Source organism: Rhinoderma darwinii, chromosome 1 (assembly GCF_050947455.1).
Source record: "Rhinoderma darwinii isolate aRhiDar2 chromosome 1, aRhiDar2.hap1, whole genome shotgun sequence".
Classification (NCBI taxonomy): Eukaryota; Metazoa; Chordata; class Amphibia; order Anura; family Rhinodermatidae; genus Rhinoderma; species Rhinoderma darwinii.
Window position 1 is genome coordinate 354,271,086 of NC_134687.1, and position 19,971 is coordinate 354,291,056.

Genomic DNA, 19,971 nt, shown 5'->3' on the forward strand with positions numbered 1-19,971 from the left:
AATCAATCAATGGCATAGCTAGAGACATAGCAAATTCCACAGACATAATATTAGCAGAAGACCCTGAATCCACGAAAGCACTGCCGGTAGCAGACCTACCCTCAAAAGAGACCTGAAAAGGAAGCAAGATCTTATTAGGTTTCATGTTTACGGGAAATACCTGTGCGCCCAAGTGACCTCCCCGATAGTCACTTAGGCGCGGAAGTTCTTCCGGCTGCTTATTCTTACGCCTAGGACAGTTGTTCACTTGATGCTTGTCATCCCCACAGTAGAAGCAGAGACCATTCTTCCTGCGGAGCTCTCTACGTTGTTGGGGAGACACGGAGGCCCCGAGTTGCATTGGTTCATCCGAGTTTTCCGTGGAAGAACGAAGCAACGGAACCTCGGGAGCCATCATGGGGGAGCCAGGGGAGAAAGCACAAAAACGTTCAAGTCGTCGTTCCCTGAGACGTCGGTCAAGACGTACCGCTAAAGCCATAACCTGTTCTAGAGAGTCTGAAGAGGGATAGCTAACTAACAGGTCTTTCAGGGCGTTCGACAGACCCAATCTAAACTGGCACCTCAAGGCAGGGTCATTCCACCGAGAAGCTACACACCACTTCCTAAAGTCAGAACAGTACTCCTCAATGGGTCACTTACCCTGATGTAAGGTCACCAGCTGACTCTCGGCAAAGGCAGTCTTGTCAGTCTCGTCATATATGAGCCCGGGAGCAGAAAAAAAAAGATCAACAGAGGAAAGTTTAGGGGCGTCAAGAGCCAAGGAGAAGGCCCATTCTTGGGGCCCGTCCTAGAGCCGGGACATAATTATACCCACTCGCTGGCTCTCAGAACCTGAGGAGTGGGGCCTTAGACAGAAATAGAGCCTACAACTCTCCCGAAAGGAGAAAAAAGTCTTCCGGTCCCCTGAGAACAGGTCAGGCAACTTGAGGTGGGGTTCAAGAGGTGAGGTGGGGGCACTACCAGGGTAGCATCACGCTGGTTGCCCCTCTGAGCCAGGGCTTGGACCTGTAGTGAGAGGCCCTGCATTTGCTGAGCCAGGGTCTCAAGGGGGTCCATAGTTGTGTCAGGGACCAGGGTAGAAAAGGTATATGGGCCTGTGATTATGTAATGTCGGGGTAGGGAGACAGACAGGTGAGCCCTAATCTATCCGCCACTCAGTCCCGGCCTACTTGCACAGCCCGTCCTAGGCGACGGCGTACAACTGTTCGACGGTCCCTACGCTCAATATGAGTATGACAGACAAACAGACAAGGGCACACAGAAGCTAAGGGAAATGGGGCAGTTGCCCACGGCAACACCGTGAGCAACAGGAGTAGTTAACAAGCCGAGTCAAACCAGGAGTGTACGAGGTACCAAACGCAGAGCAGGAGCGTAGTCAGTAAAGCCAGGGTCAAAATGAAGCAAGGTCAATAATAATAGCAGGAGCAGCAGAGCCAGGAAACAGGAAAGAATCACGGGCAAAGACAAGCAGGAAATCAAGGTATAAATAGACCGAGGGCGGGAGCTAGAACCGTCTGGCCAGACTGTGATAGGTTCTCCCACTCCTGAGCCTACCAGCCTGAGTGGTAGCAGATCGAGTCACTCTATCAGATCTAGGAGCAGGTGCAGACTGATTAACCATGGGCGTCGACACAGAAGCTGTGTCTGGCAGATGCTTTACAATATTATCATGAATCTAAACCACCCCAAAGCATGATATGGAAATTTCAAGGTGTTATACACAACTCCTCTCATTCATATTAAACACAAAATAATTGTGCTGTAAAATAAACTTACGCATGTCAAGTAAAACATTTTATATTCCTTCCTAAATAGTATTTTGCATGGACAAGAAATACTCTACGGACTCAACTTCACGCTACCAACATCAACGTCACGCTATCAAGATGGCCCATCAAATTAATGGAAACCCTCAAATATGAGTTTTAACTGAAGACATGACTCTGGAGAAAGATATCTACAACGACACATATCTTCACACACAAACTGTGAATGACTGCATCTATGGGCCTACCTGGATGATTCTAAAGACTCTTACAGTATGTACCTTGGGAAGTAAATAAAAGGCATTGTTGGTTGATCCACTGTTAAAACAATAATTTCTTGCTTAAAGATAACACCTCGTGTAAAACCAAACGTAGATTACCCATTTTGCATTTGAAATTTCTTGCAGAATCTGAAGGACAACAAAACTATATTTCATTAAGTTGTCTGAGACTCCTCAAGTTATTAATCAATGGGTCATATCACACATTTATACTGCACAGTGAGCGCCATAAAAAAAAAAGAATAGAAAACAATTCCAGAATTTCCGTTTTTTTGGTCACATCCTCTTCCAAACGAAGGAATAAAAAGTGATCAAAAAGTTGCATGTTCCCCAAAATGGTACCAATTAAAACTACAGCTTGCCCCACAAAAAAACATCCTAAAGTTCAGGCCAGAGGGGAACATTCCTTCAGTTTCAAGTAGTGGTTATCAAGGCCCTACTATTTTGGAACCAGGAAGGGGAAGTCCTAAGCACATCTGCTGGAAGTGAGCGTGCCCGTATTATACCAGGGCAACACTTTCCAAGCAAAGTTTCCTAAACTATAAAGAAGGAAAGGTCCCAACAAAGGTGTTTTCAAAAGGGGCATAAGAATCAAAACCATTTATCAGTTCAACACTGGTGTGAGCATAGAGGATTATTAATTTGTTATGATTTACAGCATTATCATACCACCTAATTATGCCCTGATGTACTTAACATATCCTCCAAAATTATAAACTGAAATACCAGTCAAACCCTAAACAAAAGTACTACCAAGCAAAATCCGCGCTACAAAAGTTGAATGGTGCTCCTTTCCTTCTGAGTCCTACAGTGTGCCCAAACAGCAGATTTATACATGTATATGGCATTGCCATAGTCAGGAGGACCCGCTTAACAATTTTTTGGGTATGTGTCTCCAGTGGCACAAGCTGAGCGCACTGAAATAGCAGATCATAGGATATCTAACATTCTAGAATAATAAAAGGATGCTAAAATCATGCCAATATACAATAGACATATAGGAAATGTTAATTAGTAACTATTTTGTGTGGCATAACTATCTGTATTTCAGCCAGATACATTGAAAATTAGAAAAATTAAAATTTTTCAACATTTTCTGATTTTTTTTCACAGTATTGACCAAATTTTACCACTAACATAAAGTAGAATGTGACACAACAAACAATATTAGAATTGCTTAGATAAGTAAAAGCACTACAAAATTATTACCAGATAAAGTGACACGTCAGATTTGAAAAATTAGTACACAAAGAAGTAGGGTGGGCACGACAATTGTCACGATCTGTGGGTATGTGGACCCACTGGGCCATACCGCCGTAGCGGGATAGCAGCTGGCCAACAGGATACCAAGTCAATGTCTATAGTTCGAATAAGGGTACTTGTGGTAATTCAGACAGTAGCGACGGTTAGGCTCTGATGAACCTTAGCAGCAGGTAGACACCAGGTGCGGTGTAACATGGCACAACACGACTCCAACTCTCTTCAACACAGGAAGAAGGTAGCACGGGATACAGGTTACAGGTACGGGAACACTGGGAACTGGAAAAAACGAAGGGACCATTTGCAAAGACTAACACGGGTAAACACAACAACGCACAGGCAATGGGGGAAGGACAGGGCCCTTATTTTAGCCCAGGGTGATCATGGGCTAATTTTACATACTTTTCATGTATGATCGCTGGCCATTAAGGCCTGGCACGATCGTGTGCATGCACCCTACGAGACACCGCAGAGTGAAGTGGAAGTGAGCGCTGGCGTCTCCTGAGGAGGAGATGCGGGCCAGCGCTCACAGAACCATGGCTGCGGCCGTCGGGAGGTGAGTAATCCTGACGGTCCGTTGCCATGGGCGTTACAACAATATATATAAGAAAGTGCTTGAAGTGTTGACTCAAGAGATGCGTGACAGTTACACCAAAACTAGAGTAAAAATAAATGCTACTAGAGTCGCACATCCCAAAAAAATGTAGTAATTTAGGTTTGAAAAATTAGGCTCTGTCAGAAAGGTCAAAACTGGCTGCAGACACCTAATGCAACAAATATAAAACAAATCTCGAGATAAAAAATATACTGTAAAGTATATTAATTTATTTTATAACAACTTTTTCTTCTCTTCCTGCATTTTTTTTTTGTCTTAGCTTGTACTGGAAGCACCCCCCTCTATGTGAAGAATATGATACTGTAGTGTGATTAATTATGCATATTATTGTTTTTACACATTTTTATCCCTTGTCTTACAATATGACCTTTGGATTTCAGAATGAAAGATAATTGCAGCTTCTGTGTTATATGTAAATGTGGTATAATGCAGGACGGCTGTTGTTCTGTAAATAATGTCATTTGTCTTTCTAGCATTATCTATTAATGCTTAATATAAGCTTCTCACATGTTATGCATTGTTAATTAGCTGTTTATAAATATAAAATAATATTACTCTAAAAGGAAAATAACAGATGTATTGTGCATACGCACACATTATCACAGTATTTGCATGTACAATATAAATGTATTTGCTCAAAGCTTGTAGCTTGTGGACGGATAAACATGTAACCAAAGAGTTTAAAGTTTCTGTTCTTTTCATCTGCAATTTAAGGCTATGTTCACATCTGCGTCAGGGCTCCGTTCCGATGTTCCATCTGAGCTTTCCGTCAGAATGGAGCCCTGACTGACACAAACGGAAACCATAGGTTTCCATTTCCATCATCATTGACATTCAATGGTGACGGTTCCGGTGCCAATGGTTTCCGTTTGTCTCAGTTGTGCAAGGGTTCCGTTTCTTTGACGGAATCAATACCATAGTCGACTACGGTATTGATTCCGTCAAAATGACAGGACCCTTGCACAACGGAGACAAACGTAACCTCTGGTTTTTGTTTGTGTCAGTCAGGGCTCCGTTCCAACAGAAAGCTCAGACGGAATGTTAGAGCAGAGCCCTGACGCAGATGTGAACGAAGCATAAGACATGGCAAAGCCATGAGCACAAAGCAGTTGGCAGTCTGTGTGCTGCTTTACGGCGCCTCCAGGCAGCACCGTATTCTCCTCTAGAATACCTCTGCTATACGGCATCCAATGGAACATGCCACAATGGTTTCCATATGAATATGTGAGAAAAAAAACTCTGTGTGCCTCCTTACGACATCAGAACACACACAGCGCAAACTTTTGGTGCACGGCATCACATTTTTAGGCCACGATCTTTCTAATAGACCATGCCCCTTTCCCCGCTAAGTCACGCCTTCTTGTCAAGCGCAATAAGTGTCTAAAACAGTTAATAAATGTGGGGCTTGTTTGCCGGGAATTCTGATTCAACGTGTACAGTAAATCTGCCCCATTGTGGGTTTAAATGTGTTTATCTTTATTTTACATTGATTTAACAAAGTATTTAAGCCTAATATTAGGGAACAAGGTCTAAATTTTACAAGCTATTTATTGTCGCATATCAAAACGACTGTAATTATAACTGTGGCCAGACGGTGGGCAGAACAAATGTCACATAAGTCAGAACCACAAAAGAGACAGATACCGTTAGATACAAACATTCCGTCTATAGTCAAACGCATTACATGCTATGGAAATTTTTTATCTCCTTGCAGCATCTAAAGTACATTTTTCAATAAACGCTCTGGTAAGCAGTACTTTCCAAAAAGACAAAGTCCTCATTACCCAAGAAAAAAAACGATGTAAGAATAAATAAGGCACAAAATGGCAATTCCTTTCTCTATCACCTACTGAGTAATTTGTTCTGCTAGTGCTAAATGCATCACTAAGCCATTTTAAATGAACAAATGTAACAATAGACGTCCTGGCTCAAACAATTAGAAGCCCGTTAAGGTTCATTTTCTGCCAGTTATTTGTTAACACCTTTTTACGGAAGTGACTGCTGGTAATTAAAAGTGAGAACAGAAGCGCCTGTTGTTATTTCATTTTACCATGTTGCACTTTCCAGGTCACATTGTTCTTTGTTTAGCTGTCAACATTGTAGAGCTTTACAAGAAGCCTACAATAGCTGAATTATACACGGATTGTTTCTTAGTAGAAATGTTACTTTAGTTCTTGCACTTGTAATGTGTAAATAAATAAATAAGATACAGAACTGTCATTAGCACTTTCCTTTCCGTTGCAATTCAGAAATACCAGTGCAAGAAAGCAGAAAGAAAATAGGCAATTCTTGTCTTTTCTAAACCACTGGGAGTTTTGCCAAAACTATTTATTCCATATGTAAAAGACTAAAAAAAGCCTCTAATTGAGGGCATTACATTATACATGAAGGGCTAATTAGACTGTTTTAATGAACACCCTGCCAGTCAAGTAGGAAAGTAAGCAATGAAAATGAGTACATATTATGTAATCTATCGTAGTCTGCCTTGCCAAACTAGAGGTCAAAAACCGCAAAAATGTTCTCTAGACTATAATAAAAGATCTGAGCATAATAGATGCATCACAGTTATCAAGACTGACCCAGAAAGAGGTAGGCGGAGACGATTCACAGGTTGTCAAAAATGGTCTTAGCCCTAGACAGTCATAGTTCTTTAGTGATACAATATGCTCTCTCCTGCAAGCTGTTTCACAAACCAATAGCCACCCAGTTACGTATTTATGAACACCCTACACCCTTTTTTAAGAGTGCAAAGGAACCCTTTGTGTAAAGTAGAGGATTGGATTTTGGGGGCTAACAAAATGGCCTTCTCAATTACTTCTATTTTTGTAGGTGTAGTATTACCTCGTGGAGAAGAAAAGAGGGAAAAAAATTACTAGAATCTGAGATGTTGTCACCTGTGAGTCACTAGATTTATAGAGACTCTGTCACTTCTCCTGACATGTTTATTATAGGAAATCCTTGTATTTCACAAAAAGTCTCTGTGCAGTCCAGGACTGATAGACAATTCCCCTTGTCAGGAGGATGTGTCCCAGCACAGTGTGATCATGTCAGTATGTAGGGACACAGCCCTGTGACAAGGGGAATCGTAACACCCATTTGTGAATGCATGCACAAAAATTTGGTGTTAACAATAGCTACGGCGCAGCAGGGCGGCGGTGTGGAAGGGGGCCCCAAGTTTGGGTAACAGCCCAGGGCCTATGGTCTACTTAATCTGCTACAGTATGCCATCATTTACTGATTGGTGAGGGTCCGCATGCTTGAACCCCCATGATCCTCAGAAGGAAGGGGCCACAGTGCTAGCTTATTTCTGTGGCTGCTGCACATCGACACTCGCGTTTACACGCTGGTCACAGATCTGCAAAACAACCCCATTTACTTGAATTCACTAGATTGTGTTGCAATTCCATGCACAACCGCACTTCTAGCTGGAAGGACCTCAGTCCCATCATTATCAGGATCGGATACCAGAGGTCGAACCTACACCGATCAGAATGCTGTGGCATAGCCTAGCGATATGCCATCACATTCTATGATGGGAATACTCCTTTAATATTTCTATAACATATCTATTCATCTGTATGTATTTTCTTCTGAAGAAGTACATGCTGCATAAATGTCCTGTTTGTGTTGCATTCTCCTCATAAAATACAAAAATGGAAAGAGAGTAAGCTCCTATTATAGTCTAAAAAGTGCAGGCTTTATATAGGATCCTTGGAGAAGGGACACACTATTGACCTGGATTTTTGAACAGCGTCTGTGCTGCAAAATATATTCAAAGAAAAAAAATCGTCTCCGTTCTGTTATTTTATGTTAATTTATAAATTAACTGTACACTTTACTGTATACTTCCCGCAGAATGAATTTCGGCAGAACAAATGCCTTTAATATAGAATATGCATTGAGTAATTCTTCAGATGATTGCCTAGCCACTGTATTAATATGTTTATGAATGTAATAAAAGGAAAAGTAAAACTGAGAACATGAGTAAACAATATATTTTAATAAAAGAACATAATATTATTATGAAAATTGGTAGCAACAGGAACAGTTTTCTGTGGGAAGGACAATTGGATAACAGGAAGTCGCCTACTTAGTGATAATGATACATATGTTCTTTTAAGTGGCAATCCAACTAGATCATTTAGCTTGAAATTGAAAGAGCTCTGTAATGATATGAAGGTGAAAACCGTAATTAATCAAACTGAATGGGGGTTCATGAATCACTTTCAATAGAAAGAATATCAGTTCTTTTTTTTCACATAACGCTGTTATATAACACAGTACATTTCTTTTTCAGGTTAAGCAAATTCTAATAAAATAACCAACAATAGATCACCGAACTCTAGTAAATAATGAAGAGCTGAAATTATAATAACATGGAATAGATCTTAACAAAACACAAAGCAACAGATTTACAAAGACTACACTAAGTGACAGGGAATAATACACTGCAGTTGTCAATTATCATAAACAACATCAAACAAATGGAAAAATCAAAGGTTGCAAGAATGGATTTTGTTACAGGGAGAAAAAGAAAATCTAGCTGAAGTACTTTTATTAAGATAAAGAACAGAGCTTCCCAACCAGTGGCCCTCTGCCCCTTATATGTAGCTCCGACGGCACTGAGATCTGTATATATTATTGGCACTTATGTGGAGACTCATACCTACGGAGAGTCATACAAGGTTTTCTGGGGTAAAAGAAAGAGGATATATTTTGTATCATTACCATGCACTTGCGATTTGCCATTTATCAATTGGTTCCATAATGCAATAAATGTAATATTGCCATGTAAAAACTTTATACATGCACAATATTACAGCCTATGGGGGGAATTGAGTAAGACTGGGGTTTCATGTGCTATTCTTAATAGGAAACAAGCTGGAGTAAGATCCGACAAATTTATTAAGAGGCGCATCTTCGGCTGACCATGCGCCACTGCGTGAAATGTACGCCACACAGAAACAGGCGTTGATTTTCACTATAATTTATCACAGTTTCTGAACTAAAAAATAAGTAAATGTGTCTGGCCATGGGTGGCCTACTCCCTTCTGATAAGTTCTGCCCACTTTTTAAAAAAGTGGCGAGAGCAACGGAAACTACCCAAAAGTAGAAATTTTTGCGACTTTTGAGTCATTTTTTACTTTTCTGCACCAGAAAACTGGCATAGAAAAGTTGTTAAATCCTACCCTTTGACTTATTAGCAGGTGCTGTATGCATAGCACTGTATCTTCTCTAAGGTCATGACCTCAATTCTGGCTAATGTTTTTTAAACTCGCCTTCCTATTAGAATTAAATGTTGACATTATATTGTCTTATTAAATAGTACTTTGCAAGATCCACACACACACACCAAGGATACAAAGAATATAGACAAAGAACTCATTCAGTACACCAACATTTAAACACTAGTAGTGTGAAATCCAAATGTAAATACTAGACAAGCACTCACGTCAGTCTCTACAAATACCTAATTCACCAGCACCCAGATATTAAACTAGTGATAATGAGTACTGTATCTATAACTAAATAAGCTGTAACTAATAGAACATAAAAAATAAGATTAGACATTCCTATCAGGCTGGGTTCACACGACCTATTTTCAGACGTAAACGAGGCGTATTATGCCTCGTTTTACGTCTGAAAATAGGGCTACAATACGTCGGCAAACATCTGCCCATTCATTTGAATGGGTTTGGCGACGTACTGTGCAGACGACCTGTAATTTACGCGTCGTCGTTTGACAGCTGTCAAACGACGACGCGTAAATTGACTGCCTCGGCAAAGAAGTGCAGGGCACTTCTTTGCAACGTAATTTGAGCCGTTCTTCATTGAACTCAATGAAGAGCAGCTCAAGATTTACTAGCGTCACAGACGCCTCGTATATTACGAGGAGGAGCATTTACGTGTGAAACGAGGCAGCTGTTTTCTCTTGAAAACAGTCTGTCTTTTCACACGTAAATGCCTGCTATCGTGTGCACATACCCTTATAGTCCTCTGCAATATATTTATATTGACATATTTAATAATATTATTTCAAATTTCAGATCTATGTTGCGGAATAAACCCTGATTTACTGTACTTTTACAAAAAGCCTCCAATTTGGGTTTACTAATAGAATCAATGTTCAAGGGAGGTAAGGAGTCACCCATGTTGGAAAGGTTTCTTCCAATTTTGTGATGGTTGTACCACTTGTAAATGTACAAAGCACAACTCTGATAGAGAGAAATTTTTATTTAAATCTCTCAGTGTTAAAAGATATCACATCTAAAGGACCTATTACACCGGCGAATTTTGGCCGGTGCAGTGAGTGCCAATCAACTAGACATCGTTGATCGGCGCTTGTTTGCTCCTGTCACATGGAGCTATGTATGGAGACGAGTGGTCATTACTCTGATCGCTCGATTATTATCATGTCGGAAGCGCGTCTCCCTGTTTACATAGGGAGATGTGCTGCCGACATCGATGATATTTTACTTTGTTAAAACGATACAATCAGCAGATGGACAAGCGTTTGCTCGTTCATCTGCATGATCGCTGCCCTGTTTACACAGGACAATTATCGGGAATGAGCATTATATGAACGCTTGTCTGCCCGATAATCTCCCAGTGTAAACCCCCCTTTAAACACACTTACCTGTTTTAGAGTTGAGAGATGGGTGATAGGATTTGCAAACAATTCAACATTACAAAGAGGACAATGAAGCACCATCTACCGGAGCATTAGAATTGTAGTCCCATGCACGGTTTTCTAAAAAGTCTTACAGTTAAGTCGATTGCAAGATGTAAATGCAACAAATGCTTGTCCATATCTACTAACTATCTATGGATCCAATAGACATTGAAGTAACAAAGCTAAAAGCAATCATAGAATGTGTAAAGATTAACATGATGTTGAAATATTCTCAATAAAGCCAATACTTAACAGGATTGGAGAATATTAATAAGTATCAGTTAATAAGTAAATTAATGACTGCAGAAATCTGTTTAGAGATGAGAATCTTCAAAATAAATAAAACAAGAATACATTATTCATAAATGTTATAACCCAGGGTGCCGTTATCTACATGACTGATGAGCTACATTATATTGTGCAGGGCTCTCATAATGGGGCTAGCGCATGTGTGTAAAAAGAGAAGTGATCTTTAAAGATTGGAATTATTCATTAGGAATGTCTTTGAATAATGGGGCGGGAAATTCCTAAAGCAATTACTTTAAATTGAGATATTATTTAAGTAAAACACCAACAAAAAAACTATTATAAACTTGTATTTTTTTTTATTGTGTTTTGTTTGTGCAAAGTGATGTGGTTCCAAACTTGCAGACCCAACCTTTCTGATTTACAGCATATGTGATTTATGTAATTGATGTAATTTATTAAATAATTAACAATGAGCACATTGTGGAACTACCTTAAATCATACTTTATTGAAGTGGAATTGGCCGTACAGAAATTGTCATGAAACAAGGATAGGTTACAAGCTGCTGAAGATACTGGACTGGCAGAATGACCCATCACGGCCTTGGATCATCCTGGGTGCAAAATTACAGCTCCCTTGGCTTAAAGGTTGGAAATGACTGAATAGGCACAGATTGGATAATGTTCCTGGGCTCCACTGCATTGATGCTGCTGGTGTATGGATGGAGTGGGTTTAGAAGCTAAGGCAGCCACATAAGCAATGGGTGTCAGCTGTATATTGCAACGGACAGCCTGCTTAAGCAGCAAGACCGGCCACTTTGATGTCGCGGATAATAGCAACTGCGGCATCTAAGCTTTTAGATAGGTGGAGAACACCCTCTTTCACCCAATCTGCCTCCCCGCTACGAGATCTTGTGGTGACCATGGGTTGTCACGGCAGCTGGTGGTTTAGTGACGGACCCCAGGTCTGAAAACTTGTCCTATTAGACCCTGCGAGATGCAGGGATTATTAGGAGAAGGTTAAAAAGACAATACACTGCAATAAATAAGTATTGCAGTGTAATTTACTAGTGACTTAAGTGATTGCATGTTTAAAGAGGCTCTGTCACCAGATTATAAGTGCCCTATCTCCTACATAATCTGATCGGTGCTGTAATGTAGATAACAGCAGTGGTTTTTATTTTGAAAAACGATCATTTTTGAGCAAGTTATGAGCAATTTTAGATTTAGTTTCTTAAAGACCAACTGGGCGTGTTTTTACTTTTGACCAAGTGGGTGATGTAAAGAAGTGTATGACGCTGACCAATCAGTGACCAATCAGCCTCATACACTTCTCATTGTTCCATCCCAGCTTCTTTCACTGCACAATCACACTGTGCTGTGGATCATGCTGGGCTGGAACAATGAGAAGTGTATGATGCTGATTGGTCACTGATTGGTCAGCGTCATACACTTCTTTACATCACCCACTTGGTCAAAAGTAAAAACACGCCCAGTTGGTCTTTAAGAAACTAAATCTAAAATTGCTCATAACTTGCTCAAAAATAATCGTTTTTCGAAATAAAAACCACTGCTGTTATCTACATTACAGCGCCGATCAGATTATATAGGAGATAGGGCACTTATAATGTGGTGACAGAGCCTCTTTAATTCCCCAAGTGGGACTTAAAAAAATATCAAAATAAGTTTAATAACGTTTTCCAGAATGTATAAAAAAAAACATGAAACGTTAGAAAAAAAAAAAGTTTTCCTATTATCTCCGTAAAACAATATGAATAATAATAAAGTAAGTATAACTGGTATCACTGCATCTGTAACAATCTGAACCATTAAAATATAAGGTTATTTATCCTGCATAGTGAACGGCATAAAAAATATAACTAGAGGTAACAGTATCTTGCAAATAGGTCATTATTGTCTTAGGGTGTCGCTGTCAGAACTCCAAAATGAATTCACTCTCCTTTATCCAAAACTAATGCAGACCCAGAGCCCAAAAGGAATTCAGACCAAATCTCAAAGTGAATTCACACCATAAATACATAAATTCCGACACCAGACCCTAAAATTAATCCAGACCCCTGACCAGACCCTACAATAAATTCAGAACCCAGAACAGACCCTAAATTTCATCCAGACCCTACAATAAATTCAGAACCCAGAGCAGAACTTAAAATTAATCCAGACCCCAGACCGGACCCTACAGTTAATTCAGATACCAGTCCCAACAATCCAAATTTATTCAGTCCTCATACAATACCCCTATATAAATACAAACCCCAGAATTATTTCAGAACCCATAATTAATGCACACTCCAGACCAAAAATCAAGTCAGACCCCAGATGAGATTCCTCCATTTACGTACCACTCCTTGGTCCTTTTCAACTCCAAGCGCCGCCACACTAGGTGTTGATGCTGCTCATCATCAGGACCTTTTACATGGCACTGCATGGCGGTAGGAACTAATTTGGCAATGCTCGGAGGTGAGGAGCAGCAGGTTTCACCTCTGTAATGGAGGTATGTGTCAGCTGTGGAGATACCAACCTACTGAAAACTGAACCATCTGGCATTTTATGGTAGTGCCATATGACCAGTCCGGTTCTGCTACATGCAGACACTACATACATACTACCTACACTACACACACAGTCACTACACACACCGTACACACAAAGCATACACTACTGTATATACACTAAACACACACTACATACTCTATACATACACACACACTCTTACCAGTTTAACCTTCCTCCTGCGCGGTGCCTGGCTGCCAAATCTTGATCATGATACACTTCTCCCTAGTTGCGGGTTTGAGCTGATTTCTGAAAAAATATTACAGAAAAAACGTTGTGGTCTTATGATTTTCGCAAAACGACAGCGTTCTGTATGAAAATTGAAGCAAAGTTACAATATGTAAAAAACATGCAGGGCTAGTGATCTGCCTCTGGTGGCAACCCCCTATGTCCTCCTGGGGAACCCATACTTATAGATAGATAGATAGATAGATAGATAGATAGATAGATAGATAGATAGATAGATAGATAGATAGATAGATAGATAGATAGATAGATAGATAGATAGATAGATGATAGATAGATAGATAGATAGATAGATAGATAGATAGATAGATAGATAGATAGATAGATAGATAGATAGATAGATAGATAGATAGATAGATAGATAGATAGATTCAAGATTTGTAAAACCATTTCAGAAAGGTCTTTATGGCAAGTAGAGGGTTATCTTATTTATATAAAAGTTAAATAAATCTTCCAAAGACAATTGCTCTCCCATTTGTTTTATGGTCTGAACTACCAATTCTAAAGTTTTAATAATATATTAAACGCCTTTTCCACAGACCAAATCCCATTAAATAGGAATGAAGCATAAAACGATTGAAAACACCCAGAGAACATTCAATGTAAAATCCTTCAGCATGAGACATATTAAAGATTTTGAGATGATGTTTATCCTGGCCATGGCTACGAAGCTGGAATCTCTTAATCCCTATGGAGATAACGTGCAATTCAAGGTTTAAGCATTCAACAACCAATTTTAATACATAGATAACACTGCATTTTGAGATTAGGGTCAGCCTATAACACCTGTATATCTTAGATAATTGTTATAGCTTAGTAAAAATAATGTAGCGTTCCTTGGAGTCTATTGTTTTATTCATATCTTCACATTCTAGAGACTTGATACAAATATGCCGTATATTTGCGAACCAGCGTATTCACATTTTGAAAGGTGTTGAGTTTAACGTGTGTTCCCATAGTGAAGCCTTATGAGTTGGCACATCAGAAAGCACATAATAGTTTTCAGCTTGAGAGATTCAAAGAAAATCATGTTGGGGTAGCTCACTATGAGGGAATGTAATGAAAAAAGGAAAAATACAGGCTAAATATTTACCAGTAGTAGTAAAAGTCCTGTTAAATATTCAACAAATGTACACTTCTTAACATTGAAATTGCAACACCAAGAAGGAAAAGTTTTGGAATTGTGGAAATCACAGGATCTATAGACATGTTAATGATATGCAAATATTTTTAAAAAAAGGAAACAACATATTCCAGACAACTTGATTTATTCAGCATCGAGTATGAGCACCACACGCAGAAATACATGCACTTACACTTCTTGGCATGCTATCAATGAGCTTATTAATGGTTGTCTGAGGAATGTTATGCCACGCTGAATGCACTTTCCAGGGCACCAGGGTGTGCTCGCGAGCTCAGTCCAGCCTTGGAGCCAGATCGCACACAGGTATGAGATTGAGCTGATTGCTCCCAGAGCACCCTGAACTATAAAAAGGGCTCTGCCCCTTCCTGCCTGGCCTGAGCCTTGTTGTCGTTATCCTAGTATGTCTATGAAAATGGTCTCCTAAGTGTTTTCCAGTTCCCAGTGTTCCCCGTTCCTGCTACCTGTAACCTGTATCCCGTGTTATCCTCGTCAAGTGCCGTGTTGAGCTGAAGTCGTGCTGTGCTGTGTTCCATGCCTCTCCTGCTACACCACGCCTGGCGCCTGCCTGCTGCCTAGTCCCAGCCGAGCCTGTCTTGCTACTGTCTGAGCTACCACAGGTACACTATACGAACTATAGACTGTGACCTGTGTCCTGTTGGCCCGCTGCCAAACCGTCAAGGCGGTACAGCCCAGTGGGTCCACATACCCAACGTGACAGTAGGCTCAGGCCAGGCAGGAAGGGGCAGAGCCCTTCTTATAGTCCAGGGTGCTCTGGGAGCAATCAGTTCAATCTCACACCTGTGTGCGCTCTGGCTCCTAGTCTGGACTGAGCTAGCAAGCGCGCCCTTGGTGAACACTGTGGAGCAGGACGGCCACATGTGAAGACATCTCGGGAGAGAAGGGCGTCGACCGGATGGAAGGATCTCGTGGTCAGTGACCACAGATGTTACAAGTATTAGGACTTTTAAATCTATCATACTGTGGTCTGGTCGAGAGAAGTGTTTTCCCACAGGTGTATCCAGCTGCAGTTTTATTGTATGTCTGTGAGGATTCATCCTGGTTTCTAGTTTTTGTATTGTTTCTCCAATGTGGATTCCTTTATCTATGCACCTTGTACACAGTATCATGTACACTACATTGAAGGATGTACAGGAGAATGTGCCAGTGATTTTATAATCCTGTTGCGTGTTTTGTATGTGGATTGCATTTGATGAAAAGATGTTGGTACAGGTCTTGCATTTACTACTGTTGTAAGGAAAGGTGCCAGTCTCTGATGGTGATGAGAGGGCACTTCTGACCAGGAGATTCCTTAGGTTTGGTGGCTGTTTGTATGCAAGGAGAGGTAAATCCGGGAATATTTCCTTCAGTTTATTGTCTTTGTTAAATATAGGTTGGAGATCAGCAGCAATTTTCCTCAAGATGTTCATTTGTGGGTTGTATATGACCACTAGGGGCACCCTGCTGTTGTCTTCCTTCTTTTTGTACTCCAGAAGATTGCTCCTTGGAGTTCTTGTTGCTCTAGATCTGATCATCTATAATTTGTGGATGGTATCCCTGTTGTAAGAATGTATTCCTCAGTGATAGCAGGTGTTGTTTTCTGTCTTCACTGTCTGAACAGATTCGTATGTACCGCAGAGCCTGGCTGTAGATGATGGATTTCTTTATGTGTCTCGGATGGAAGCTGTTCCATCTCAGATATGCTGGAAGGCCTGTAGGTTTATGGTAGATTGTGGTTTTTATGGTGCTGTTTCTCATGTATATGGTCATGTCCAGGAAATGTATTTGAGATGTAGAGTAGTTGAGAGTGAGTTTGATGGTAGGATGGAACTTGTTGAAGTTTTTATGGAAAGAAAGCAGTTCATGTTCAGAGCCTGTCCAAATTATCAACAGGTCATCAATGTACCGGAAATATACTAGAGGTTTAGTTGCGCAGGTTGATAAAAACTCCTCCTCCAGTTTGGCATGAACAGGTTAGCATATTCTGGTGACATTTTGCTACCCATAGCTTTTCCCATACACTGCAGATATATGTCTTTGTCAAATGAAAAATAATTGTGATGGAGTATGAAATCTGAGGCACGCAGAAGTGCACTTGAGGCCTCATGAACCGCTATGGCAACTCATAAAATGGTGGTGTGAATTAACCCTTTGTGTAGTGGCAATATAAATTTCTATGCTACTGCTACTCAGTTGTGCCACTCATTTAAAGCAAACTCCATGGGAATCTAATCTCAAAGAACCCTCTCTCTTCTAGCAGAACCAACTATCTCCATTCACATGCATAAGACAAGTTGTAGTCGTAATTTAAAAAAAACATCACCAAAAAACAATCTTTTTGTCTTTCTTAAGATCCAGGAAATATTGACTTTAAACATTGCTAATGCAGCTATTAATGCCCTAGGCATGGCATATCTAAAGACATATAGAGCCTTTTGTTTCCTCAAAGGTATGCAGCATCTGCTTACACAGTTGTGCCATATTCTTTGGGGTAATAAGAGAACAGAAAATGCATATCTTCACTTAAAGGAATCTTCAGTCTCTAGAATGTATTTGATCGTGCACTGCTTTATTGAATAAATCCACCTTCCTCAATATGCGCTTTCTGCATAATGAACTATAGGCTCTCATTGCTGAATATCTGCTGAGCTCTGCCACTTCATTGCCTTTAATCACCAGCACTTAACAGCTGTTAAATAACAATATAGTTTTCTAATTTGCATCATATATCAGGAACTATAGTGATGATTATACTTTATGGATCCCTTAACTGAAACCTTAATACGCTTTCAACATGATTAACTGACAAATAAGACAGACAAAGTTAAAACGATTGAGAAGCTTTTACTGCATAAATAAAATGGATACTTTGCAATGTAAATGTGTTTCCAATGTCTTCATACATGGCCATACTGCTCCAGAGGAACACCAGGTCATTTTCGTCAATGGAAGAATAATCACTTGATGTCTTGTAATTTATAATAAAATATAATCCCAACTGTATTTATACCTAAGGCATTCTGTATTATTGCATTAACAGAAAAGCATGTAAAGTTATAAAGCAAGGCTATTTACCATTGTCCCACAGGAAGTATTAGCCTTGCATTTGTTAATGTGCTGCGGCATTCTGGTATACTGTCTGGACAAAAAAATAAAAAACAAGGCAACTTAGATTCCGATAAAAAAAAAAAAATCAGCATAGGTAACATATCGCACAATAACTGCATTCTGAATGGTCAGCTAATAAGAACGTAATTTATTTTAGTTTTGCTACAGTAATACACGAGTATTACTCTTCATTAGCTCAATAGTTCATTCTTTACTTAGTAAGCAAATATGGTTTTAATGGTTTGTAACAGATTGCAAAAAAACTGTGGGAGGTCGCACATTACACAAAGTTCCTCAGATTACAAACACAGGGGAATGAGAGGAGGTAAGAGCCACCGTGCTGTGCAATGTGTTTGTTTTTTATTTTATTAGAGTAAATATTTAATCAGAAATTGTGAATAAAATAAGAAATACAGCAATAAGGCCCTGTTCACATCAGCGTTGACTTTCCGTTGAGGGGTTCCGTCTGAGGTTTCCGATGTGGAACCCCTGAACGGAATGGCAAATGGAAACCATAGCTTCCGTTTGCATCACCATTGATATCAATGGTGACGGAAACATTGCTAATGGTTCCTGTTTGTCACCATTTTTTCGACTGAATTAATAGTGCAGTTAACTGATGTTTCCGTTTAGCTTTCTGTTGAGGGGTTCATCCGACGGAAACCTTCGATGGAACCCCTCAATGGTAAGCCAACCCTGATGTGAACAGGCCCTAAATTGGCTACTTTAAGTTAATGAAAATATCACTTTTTTGGTCCTAGTTTTAGCATTACATTTAATACATATCTATTGCACTGATTATTCAAACAGTAGAATAATAATAATACTGAAATTGAAGAGGAGAAACTAAGGACCGCACATCATAATATTAATCAATAAACATGAACAGGAGGTTCTTTGTTAACATTTTGATCAAATTGTATAAACCCACTTGACACATCACGGCGACCTCCTATAAGTGGGTCCCTAGTCTATTGATGACAACACCGCATGGCGGCGCCCACCACCACAATACCACACATGAAGTAGGAGCAACCCAGAGGCCCAGAAGCACCCCGGCTTTATCTACAGGGGGGCTTTACAGGGGAGAGGGGCTTTATCTACAGGGGGCTTTATCTACAAGGGGGGTTTTATCTACAGGGGGCTTTATCTATGGTGGGGCTTTATCTATGGGGGCATTATCTATGGGGGCTAAATCTACAGGGGGGCTATATATAGGGGTGGGCTATCTGTGGAGCACTATATACAGGGTGGGCTATAACTACAGGGGGCTATATACAGGGGTGGGCTATCTGTGGAGCACTATATACAGGGGTGGGCTATATCTACAGGGGCGCCAAACTGTATATTTGTTTTATGAAATTTGTAAAGAGAGCCGACACATAGATTATTGCAGAGCTGCTCACGCTGAAACAGCTCTGCACTCATTAAACCCAGATGCATGCTGCAAACGTCTATATACGTGCTAACTGCATGAGGCATCGGCAGTTAGATCGTATATAGCCGTATAGCAGTTGTGAAGGGGTTAATATCACTAATACGAGGAAATATTTATTTAATGTATCTGCCACATACAAAACAGACAAATGTGAGTTTAAAATGTGCTCATGGACTGCCAGTAATTGACAATATTTATATAGTCTTACTAATATGGTAATTAAAGATAGATCTTTCGGAGGAAATTCGCTATTGTTCATAATCCCTTCTGAAGAATTTCATGAATTTGAAGAATTTGATGATTTTCATGAATTAATGAATATCAAATGGAGGCATTCCTCTCAATAGCATCATAAACCAAAAGACCAGTACCATAATCTATGGATTACTAGTTATTTGATGGAGGCATTCCTCCTAGTGTTACCCTAGAACTAGTGCTAAAGGACAAATATTTTGATATTGTCCTATAATTATGGACAATTAAATGATCACAGGAATCAAGAGGTTTTCTACCTAAAGAATGGAGGCATTCCTCACATTGATATTAATATGAGTGACCAATTACAAGTATTGTCCTATAATTCTAAACTAGAAACTCTTCAGGATAAATGTCAATAACGAAA